This window comes from Triticum urartu, chromosome 6A, assembly GCF_056163025.1.
Source record: "Triticum urartu cultivar PI428250 chromosome 6A, HENAU_Tu73, whole genome shotgun sequence".
NCBI classification, from domain to species: Eukaryota; Viridiplantae; Streptophyta; class Magnoliopsida; order Poales; family Poaceae; genus Triticum; species Triticum urartu.
In genome coordinates this window covers 67,522,575-67,533,788 of record NC_141878.1, presented here as the reverse complement: position 1 = coordinate 67,533,788, position 11,214 = coordinate 67,522,575, and the positions used below count along the sequence as shown (strand labels likewise).

At 49.5% G+C, this 11,214-nt stretch overlaps 1 pseudogene; it reads right to left on the bottom strand.

Annotated features, from left to right (window-relative positions):
- Positions 1-6,873: 6,873 nt before the first annotated feature.
- On the bottom strand, positions 6,874-8,441 carry LOC147963966 (uncharacterized; annotated as a pseudogene).
- Between the last annotated feature and the right edge of the window lie 2,773 nt (positions 8,442-11,214).

Sequence of the window (11,214 nt, the reverse complement as noted above, 5' to 3'; positions counted from 1 at the left end):
AAACCTCTCTGTCCCTTTGTCTCTCTCTCTCACTCCCTTCCTCCCTCCCTCCCTCTGGCTTAGGATCAAGTAATCGGTAAGTACAATAGTATACTATAGTCGGAAGCAATTGAACTTTGCTATAACATAGGATGTAGCTTTTTATTTGCCGGAAACATCAGCTCCAACCACGTACAGCGAAGGTACATTTGTATCACAGACAGAGCTCATCACGTGAAGGAGTGGAATGATTGTGCCATAAATAACATGATCTTCCCATCCAAACAATGATACACTCCATAAGTAATGTGATCCTTCTGTCCAAGAATGATACTCTCCATAATTTACATGATCCTTCTGACCAACGCTCGGTACTGCTCATCACTAACGTGATCCTGCAATTCAAAGAAAGATACTTTACATAATTAATGTGATCCTCCCGTCCGAGGAATGACACTCTTCTTAGTTAATGTGAAACCAACAAATGTACAAAACCAAACCAATTAACCTTGTTCACCTGTGTGTTCTCCTGCATTGAACACTCTATATTCAATAGAGTCACCACTCTAACATCCATCAGTGTCATTGCAGGTTCTTCATAAGTGCAAGATGTCGATCGTCTCTCCCATTTATGAGAACAACAACATGGAAATGACGAAAAGATTAAAGGCATGAAAACTTATGAATTTTTCAGGGCCCAGAAACTTTAGATTAACTCCAAAATACTCAAGGCCACACAAATAGGTGTCATATATTAGGGAACTTGCTTTACAAGCCACACAATACTTCCATGTGTGCTAGCAGCAAGCGAAAGCCGGTGGCAGGCTTGAGCGGCCGTAACAGGACATGGTCGCAGCCAAGTAGGACTGCAGCTCTCAACGGTGGAGTTTGGCGGTAGTAACTGAAGGAAATATGCCCTAGAGGCAATAATAAAGTTATTATTTATTTCCTTATATCATGATAAATGTTTATTATTCATGCTAGAATTGTATTAACCGGAAACATAATACATGTGTGAATACATAGACAAACAGTATGTCACTAGTATGCCTCTACTTGACTAGCTCGTTGAATCAAAGATGGTTAAGTTTCCTAACCATAGACATGAGTTGTCATTTGATTAACGGGGTCACATCATTAGAGAATTATGTGATTGACTTGACTCATTCTGTTAGCATAGCACTTGATCGTTTAGTTTGTTGCTATTGCTTTTTTCATGACTTATACATGTTTCTATGACTATGAGATTATGCAACTCACGTTTACCGGAGGAACACTTTGTGTGCTACCAAACGTCACAACGTAACTGGGTGATTATAAAGGTGCTCTACATGTGTCTCTGAAGGTACTTGTTGGGTTGACGTATTTCGAGATTAGGATTTGTCACTCCGATTGTCGGAGAGGTATCTCTGGGACCACTCGGTAATGCACATCACTATAAGCCTTGCAAACATTGCAACTAATGAGTTAGTTGCGGGATGATGTGTTACGGAACGAGTAAAGAGACTTGCGGTAACGAGATTGAACTAGGTATTGAGATACCGACGATCGAATCTCAGGCAAGTAACATACCGATGACAAAGGGAACAACGTATGTTGTTATGCGGTTTGACCGATAAAGATCTTCGTAGAATATGTAGGAGCCAATATGAACATCTAGGCTCCGCTATTGGTTATTGACCGGAGACGTGTCTCGGTCATGTCTACATAGTTCTTGAACCCGTAGGGTCCGCACGCTTAAAGTTCGATGACAGTTATATTATGAGTTTATGTGTTTGGATGTACCGAAGGAGTTCGAAGTCCCGGATGAGATCGGGGACACGACGATGAGTCTCAAAATGGTCGAGAAGTAAAGATCGATATATTGGACGACTATATTCGGACATCGGAAAGGTTCCGAGTGATTCGGGTATTTTCGGGAGTACCGGGGAGTTACGGGAATTCGTATTGGGCCTTAATGGGCCATACGGGAAAGGAGAGAAAGGCCTCAAAGGGTGGGCGCACCCCTCCCCATGGGCTGGTCCGAATTGGACTAGGGAGGGGGGGCGCCCCCTTCCTTCCTTCTCCTTTTCCCTTCCCTTTCCTTCCCTCCTACTCCTACTACTTGGAAGGGCTCCTAGTTCTACTAGGAAAGGGGGAATCCTACTCCCGGTGGGAGTAGGACTCCCTTAGGGCGCCCATAGAGAGGGCCGGCCCTCCCCCTCCTCCACTCCTTTATATACGGGGGCAGGGGCACCCCAAAGACACAACAATTGATTTGATCTTTTAGCCGTGTGCGGTGCCCCCTTTCATCATAGTTCACCTCGATAATACTGTAGCGGTGCTTAGGCGAAGCCCTGCATCGGTAGAACATCATCATCGTCACCACGCCGTCGTGCTGACGAAACTCTCCCGCAACACTCGGCTGGATCGGAGTTCGAGGGACGTCATCGGGCTGAACGTGTGCTGAACTCGGAGGTGTCGTGTGTTCGGTACTTGATCGTTCGGATCGTGAAGACGTACGACTACATCAACCGCGTTGTGCTAACGCTTCCGCTTTCGGTCTACGAGGGTACGTGGACAACACTCTCCCCTCTCGTTGCTTTGCATCATCATGATCTTGCATGTGCGTAGGAATTTTTTTGAAATTATTACGTTCCCCAACAATAACGCAATAGGGCAGTGGAGTGCGCCAGCCGGCCCCGCACCGGATGGAGGAGTCCGCGACCTGGGCAGCTCCCCATATGGAGTGCATCCCTAGCCGCTAGAGGGGCCAAGCTGCAAGTTATTTGGCCGGACCTAGCCGATTACCTATATATAATGAAGTAAAACTTATTTTTGGTTTATGCATTTCATCGAACACTTGTCATGCAGCCTAGGGACACATATTACTGGCCCAGTTCTTTTGAGCAGATTTTAGAGAATCTCGGTCTAGAAAATCTTGAGTTAAAAGAACTCGATTTGGTCTCCAAAATCCCATAATCCTAGTGTGCAATCCAAAAGCACCAAAAAACCATGATTTTCCCACAATCTCAAGATTTTGAAGAGTTCCTCAAAAGAAAACGTTTCGAATAGAAGTCTACCCATATCCTATTAGCTAATTACACCTAGAATGCCGCTGAGTCCTCCAGCACTGTATAGAGAAAAACGATCGTGCGGTCACGCTCGGCCTCTGTTCGCATCGAGCGAAAGAACTCCAATGTGCAGCGACGGCTAGCGTTGCCGTGCCGCCACCGGACCCGCCTCGTCGGCCCATTTCCCGCCGCCACCAGAATTTCCTTCTATCGCCGCCAAACTTTCCTCCACCGCACATCTGCCTCGCTGGCCCCGTCTCCGCCCGCAACCATCTGCACCTGGCGGCTTCACCAGCCATCAGCTGCAACTGGACGGCCACGAGCAGCCCACGAGAGGAGCAAGCCATTGTTGCAAGTCTTGTACCTTGAGATTATTCATTTTTTAGTTCATCCACTTTTGTAATGAACAAAACTTTAAATCCATTCTAATGTATTATTTAGCACTTTTATGACATTTGTAAAGCACTTTCGTACTCATATTCGTCAATATATTGTTAGAAACAACAAAGTGCTAACAATTCATCAAACAATTTCTGCCTAAGGGTAGTATAGACATTTTAGCACACAACTCTTTCCAAATCTCAAACTACAATCTCCGAAAAGAACTGAACGATAGATTTTGAGAAACAGAATAGGATTCTGTGATTCACGCCACACTTGGGGCGGCCCTTGTATTCACAATATATAGGATTACATGCCTTGCTAATCAAGGTGAATCAAATCAAATCCTCAACCGAATCATACAACAATATTCGGTGGGATATTGTGCTAGTTTCCTATTACATAAAATACAGACAAAAGGAATACTTTAACATCCCCCCTCAGCTTGTGCGTCGTATGGAAGCAAGCATAAGCTGGAACGAAACTCAGAGAAGAGTTGTGAGGGCAATCCTTTTGTCATGATGTCAGCATACTGATGCGAGGATGGCACATGAAGAACCCGGACCTCACCAAGCGACACCTTCTCCCGGACGAAGTGGATATCAATCTCAATGTGCTTAGTACGACGATGCTGGACCGGATTAGAGGCCATGTAGACAGTACTAACGTTGTCACAGAAGACAACAGTGGCAGACGTCAGAGGCTGATGAAGCTCCCCAAGAAGCTGACGAATCCAACAACACTCAGCAACAACATGAGCAACCGCGCGATACTCCGCCTCGGCACTGGAGCGAGACACAGTAGTCTAACGTTTGGACGGCCAAGATACAAGGTTGTCACCAAGATAGACGCAGTAGCCAGATGTAGATCGGTGGGTGTCGGGGCACCCAGCCCAATCTGCGTCAGAGTATGCAGTAAGTGTTGCAGAGGAGGAGCTCGAGAGGTGCAAGCTGAGGTCCAGGGTCCCCTTTATGTACTGAAGAATGCGCTTAACCAACTGCATATGAGGCTCTCTGGGCGCATGCATGTATAAACAGGCCTGCTGAACTGCATGCGCGATATCTGGTCGCGTGAGCGTCAAATACTGTAAGGCACCAGCGTAGCTCCGATACTCGGTGGGATCGGAGAGAAGAGGACCATCCTGAGCTGAAAGCTTGCACTTAGTGTCGATCGGAGTGCTAGAGGGGTGACAATCAACCATGCCAGCACGGTGAAGAAGCTCCAAGGCATACTGTCGCTGAGAGAGAACCATGCCCAAGGGTGTCCGAGTGACGGAGATGCCTAGGAAGAATGTCAAGGCACCAAGGTCCGTCATGGCAAACTCAGAGTGGAGCTGCTGTGTGAGGTGACGTAAGAGTAGATCCGTCAAGGCAGTGAGGACAATGTCGTCCACATACAATAGTAGATAAGCAAGGTCTGGACCACGCCTGTAGATGAAGAGGGACACATCCGACTTGGAGGCAACGAAGCCAAGCCGATGGGCAAACAGAGCGAACCGCTGGTACCAAGCGCGTGGAGCCTGCTTAAGACCGTAGAGGGACTTGTGTAGGCGACATACGTAGTCCGGACAGCGAGCATCGACAAAACCGGGAGGCTGCTGGCAGTAGACCTCCTCGTCAAGATAGCCATTGAGGAAGGCATTCTTGACGTCGAGCTGGTGGATCGGCCATGCCCGAGAGACCGCAAGGCTGAGGACGATGTGAATCGTCGCAGGCTTGACAACGGGGCTGAATGTCTCATCAAAATCAACGCCCTGTTGTTGAGAGTAGCCTCGTACCACCCATCGAGCCTTATACCGTGCAAGGCTGCCATCCGAGTGGAACTTGTGTTTGAATATCCACTTCCCTGAAACAACATGAGCACGAGGAGGACGTGGAACAAGAGACCACGTCCCGTTAGTGACAAGAGCATCAAATTCCTCGGTCATAGCGCGACGCCAGTGTGGGTCATGGAGTGCACCCCGATATGTTTCCGGAATAGGAGAAGGTACGGAGTGAGTAGCGGAGAGATTAAGACGGTCGACGGGTTGGAAGAGGCCACGCTTAGCGCGAGTGACCATGGTGTGAGTGTTGGACGGGGATGGTGGCCGGTGAACCATGACCGTCGTGGAGGAGTCAGTGGACGCCGAACTAGGGGAGGGCGTCTGGCCACTCGGGACTGCTTGCATGGACGCGGGCGAGAAAGGAGTCTGCGAACCAGGAGAGGCTCGGGACTGATCCGTCGTAGGGATGGATGGGGAGCCATGCATGACGGGTGCGGGTCTGCATGCATGGCGGGTTGCGGGCGCGCGGGAAAAGCTGGAGGCTGGCTGGGCGGGCAGCGCGCAGAACAGCCAGGCGAGGGAGTGCGGGCTGGCTGGGAGTGGGTTGGTGGGGTTCGGGCCGGTGGGGATGGGGCTGGTGGGGTTCGGGTGGGTGAGTTGGGTGGTATTGCATGCATATGCATGTTGGGGGTAGATTAGTGTATGATGGTGTGTGTTGCGTGGCAGCCATGTCTAGTAGGAAATCCAACTCGACCAAGGGATTGGTGGGGCGATCGGTGGAGTAGGAGAATGGAAAAACAGTCTCGTCGAAGATGACATGGCGAGAGAGATGATAACTCGACGTGTAGAGATATCTAGGCAACGGTATCCCTTGTGATTGGACGGGTATCCGAGGAAGACGCAGGCAGTGGACCGAGGAGCGAGTTTATGTTTGGCCGTAGCGGATTGGTTGGGATAGCATAGGCAACCAAAGACACGAAGGGCGGCATAATTTGGTGTTGTGTCAAAGAGACGAATATAGGGAATCGAGAAACCAATGGATTGGGAGGGACGTATATTGACAAGGTATGTTGCCATGGCGAGAGCCTCGGCCCAGTAGGAGGGCGGCATGGAGGATTGGAAGAGGAGAGTGCGAGTGACGTCATTGATCATGCGGATAGCACGTTCGGCCTTGCCATTTTGGGCGGACGTGTAGGGGCACGAGAAACGAAGGTGACCGTGGTGTTGATAAACTCGGTCCCGTTGTCGGCTTGCATGGCCACAAGGGGACGTGAAAATTGTGTGCGAATGTAGGCAACAAAGTTAATAAGAGTAGCCGCGGTGTCGGACTTGTTCCGGAGAGGAAAGTTCCACATAAAATGAGAAAAATCATCAACAATAACAAGATAGTACTTGAAACCGGAATTACTCAAAATTGGAGAAGTCCAAAGATCACAATGGATCAACTTAAATGGTTCGACGCTTATTGAGGTAGACCTAGCGAAGGGCAAGCGCACGTGTTTGCCAAGTTGACAAGCGTGGCAAATATGCGAGGCTGCCTTATTACATGAAATAAAGGAGTTCTTATGAAGTTGGGACATGGCGTCGCGTCCCGGATGACCTAGGCGGCGGTGCCAAAGCTCGGTGGAGGTGGTGGCGAGGAGTCCATGGGCGTGGTGGTGGAGGACCGATGATGGGAAGACGTAGAGGTCGCCGAGACTATTGCAACGAAGAATCACGGCCTTGGTGCGAAGGTCCTTCACAGAGAAACCGAGGGGGTCAAACTCAATAGAACAAATATTATCAATGGTGAAACGACGAACGGAAAGTAAATTCTTGATGATATGAGGAACAAGTAATACATTGCGAAGGAAAAGAGAACGATTGGAAGCGGGTATAGAGGTGTGTCCAGTGTGTGATATGGGCAAGGTGGAGCCATTGCCCATGGTGACGACAGAGGGGGAAGGAGAGGGTGTGAGATGTTGAAGCATACCGGGGTCGGAGGCCATGTGTGCTATGGCTCCGGAGTCCATTACCCATTCACCCACTGTCGAAGGAGTCGCGGCGTTGTTCAGTGCAGCGAGGAGGGCGGAGCAGTCCCACGCCGGAGTGCCGCCGTAGGCAGGAGTGGGCGGCGGGTTGGTGCCGAAAGCCTGGCCGTGCAGCGACGCGAGAGAGGTAAACGCCTAAGCCGGCGGAAGGACGGGGGGTCGCGGCCCGAGGAGTCCAACGCCAGCGTTGGGCCGTGCCGTTGGGGGCGCCTGAAACAGCTGCTGGGCCTGCCCCGTATAAGGATTGAAGCAGACCCAGGGGCCAATAGACGAGGGCGCCCCACGCTGGATGTTGCCGTCGTTGTAGTTGGAGCGGCCGCGGCCGCTGTTCCCGCCGCCGGAGCCCTTCTTCTTCTTCCAGTTGTCGTTGTTGCGCTGTCCGTCGGAGGAGCCACCCCCGGAGGTGTTGCCGTAGTGAGGGCCGTCGCCGCCATGCCGAGTGTTGTCGCCACGGTCAGGTCCGCGGTGGGAACCAGAGGAGGTGGAGCCACTGGCGCCATGAGGAGGCGCGCCTCCATAGAGGGCCGTCTGGTGCCCTATCGCCATGGAATTCGCGAGCTGAGTCTCGCGGAGAGTAAGCAGCGACCTCGTCTGGCTGAACGAAGGAAGAGGGTTCTGCATGGTGACTATCGTCGTGATGTCCGAGAAACGCGGATTGAGACCACGGAGGCAATTGAGGACAAGCGTCTGGTCGGAGATGGGGGTGCCAATGTCACTGAGGGCGTCGGAGAGCGCCTTCAGACGGTGGCAGTAGGCGGTGATGGAGAGCTCGCCCTGGACGAGGCCGCGGAACTCCGCCTCGAGATAAACAGCACGGGTCATCTGATTATCAAGAAACAGGTTGGTGATGAGCGTCCAAGTGTCGTGCGCCGTCTGGTCCTCTGCCATGATTATGTCAAGGATCTCGTCCGAGATGGACCCATAGAGCCACGAGCGGACGATGTAGTCCTCGCGAACCCAGTCCGCGGTGCGGTCCACCTCTGCAGTGACGGTGTTGACGTGGGAGAGCAGATCGTACTTGCCGAGAAGCACGCGGATGAGCATCCTCCACTTGGTGAAGTTGGAGGCGTGGAGGTCCAGCGTCACAGGGACATGGGTACGGACACTCGCGACGTTGACCGCTGGGGACGTAGCGGCGGGCATGACGGCAGTGACCAGGGCGCCGTTGGTGGAGTTCATGGAGGCGGGGAGGGTTGCCGTGGTGAAGGAGGGGCTGGTGTTGGGTTCGGTGGACATGGCTGGAGCAAGCTAGGCGATCAGGAGGATCGTGTGTTAGTCTGATACCAAGAAACAGAATAGAATTCTGTGATTCACGCCACATTTGGGGCGGCCCTTGTATTCACAATATATAGGATTACATGCCTTGCTAATTAAGGTGAATCAAATCAAATCCTCAACCGAATCATACAACAATATTCGGTGGGATATTGTGCTAGTTTTTTATTACATAAAATACAGACAAAAGAAATACTTTAACATTTTGGGAGAAACAGATTCTAAGAGTTTTCGAAAATCTTAATTCTGCAGAATCCTGCGCGAAAAGAACTCGGCCTTATGCCACCGTCGAACTGAACCTGATGAACGCACACCTAGCCAGAGAGATTCACTACTGCGGGAGCAACAACAAGAAAGCAGAGGACACGACGGACACCGCCAACCATGCCATCCTATCGGGGCACGTGCTGTTGCGACTACTTCTGGGATGCCATGGACAATACATTCTTCCGCATCGTCTTTGTTCTCGTTTTCGTCCTCGCCGTCGTGGCCACGCCGGTCGTCATCGCCCTCGTCCCCCACCCTGTCGGCGTCACCGTCCTCTCCCGCCTCTCCCTCTCCAACCAAAATGACATGACCATGGTGCTCGCCTACGACATCTCCCTTGTCGTCACCGTGCACAACCACAACTGGATCATGCGCACGGAGCACACTGCCCCACTCGGCGCGGAGCTGCTCTTCGCCGACGCGCGCTTCGCCCGTGTCGGGCTGGCGACCGCAGGGGCCATGGTCCGATCGGGGTGCACGGAGGTATACCATGCCACGACGGCGGCTGACAACGCGAGCGTCACGTTGGGGAACGCAGCGATGGTGGAGCTCGTCAAGGAGCACGACGGGGCTGTTCTAGTTCGAGCGCACTACTACCCCGGCTGCGCCCCATCGATTCCCTCCATGCCTTGCAACGTGCTGCCGTCCCTGCTACTCCCTTCGTTCCAAATTACTCATCACAAAAATGGATGTATCTAAAATTAAAATACATCTAGATACATCCATACCTGCGACAAGTAATTCGGAACGAAAGGAGTACTTGCCTAGACGGAATCAGGGACGGAGGCGGTGGCGACGCACGCGAGAGCAGCAGGAGGAGGTGAGAGAGCGCTGAAATTTATCGTCAATCCCGTTTCAAGCGTGGAGTCTCAAGCGTGGTTTGATTGGCACCGTGCTTGGTTCCTTACATTGAGTACTTCGATCTGGTTAGCTAATTTGTTGATTAGGCCAGTGGAGCATCAGATTTGAGAGTAGTTTTGTTAAATTGGACTGCTGCAGTTTCAGAATAGAATAGTTTTGGTATACAAACAGTTTGGATAGGCAAACGATGTCCGCTTGAGCTAAAATTTGGAGGGGGGTCTCAGGAACATGTGTTTACTTGTTTGCAAAATTTGATCTTATTTCGTTCAGCGGGTTAAGAGCAGTTTGAAAAAGACTGAAGGGAAGCTATGTAAACTCTACTTTACTGAAATCTTGTCTCTTATGATTGTTGCTGTTGCCGGTCGGCAACATGGACAGTGTGTTGTAAATCTCTTTAAAAATTCTAAAGAAGACTTTATACTCATGATTCTCATATTGAAGTTGTGTGTGCACCGGTCGGTTCACAGTCGTGATTTTTACTCCTCAAGTTGAAAAGGTTATTCCATATTAAATCGTGTGTCACATGTGCATATTGTTTGTGTTATTTCGTTGTTTACTTTTTGGTTGAAGCTGTCCTCAAAACTCACTGCTGGTGAAGAGGGTTATTTACTGTGCATATTTATCGTGTCAATGAATTTGTGCAATGCATTGTTGTTATCCAACACCAACCACACCTCTGACTCACTCTTTCAAACAACCATCACGATCGGCAATTGTTCCATCCTCTTCTGTTGCTGATTCGTTGTATTGATTAGTTTTTTGCAACCACGACTCAAACTTGGACCTTTTCTTTTACTAAAAAATCTCGCGCCGGGTAGCCTTCCAGAAGCATTCGCTTCTGCATTAACAGTAACCAAAAAAATAAAAAAAATTCTATCTTTTTAGATGTTCATGTTAGTGTGGCAAGCATGTTTGACAATTTTTATGCGAAACAAAATAGCAGTATTTTGTCGGTGAACAAAACAAATTTATGATGACATTTGAGGGTAACATTTGATGTTTTTTTTTTCACAGGCCAGAATGTTTATCCTTTTTGCCTAATAGCATTTGCATGTGACTATGAATATATAGATTTTTTTTGTTTAGGTATTTTTGACGTGCTCTGGGAGGCAAATTGGCTTTCCGCACGCCTTTGCACTTCCAACATCAGCCACGCATACATCCCACAAACAGTAGCCAACCTAGGCCTGTGCCTCGCTCGGCCATCCGCGCACCCTAAAACAGACGCCAGAAGGAGCCCCTATTCAGCGCCCTCAGCGCCGCTTATGTAAGTTGGTGCTCGAAGGCGATGGCTACCAGGTCGGCCCATCATCACTAACGCAATAACCACTGCAATGCGATGACTTCCATGTTTTATATCCAAAAAGAGCACTATTTGACCCTGTTGTTGTTGTCAGTCCAATTAAAAATAATTTGAAAAAAAACATACTTTTGAAAAAAATTCACAAATTTTAGAAAAGGTTCATTGATTTTGAAAAAGAGAATCATGGATCTAATAAAAAATTCACAAATTCAAAAACAATTATCAATTTTGAAAGATGTTCACAAATATGAAAAAAATTCATAGGATTTTGAAAAATAAGTTCACGAATTTGGAAAAGTTCAT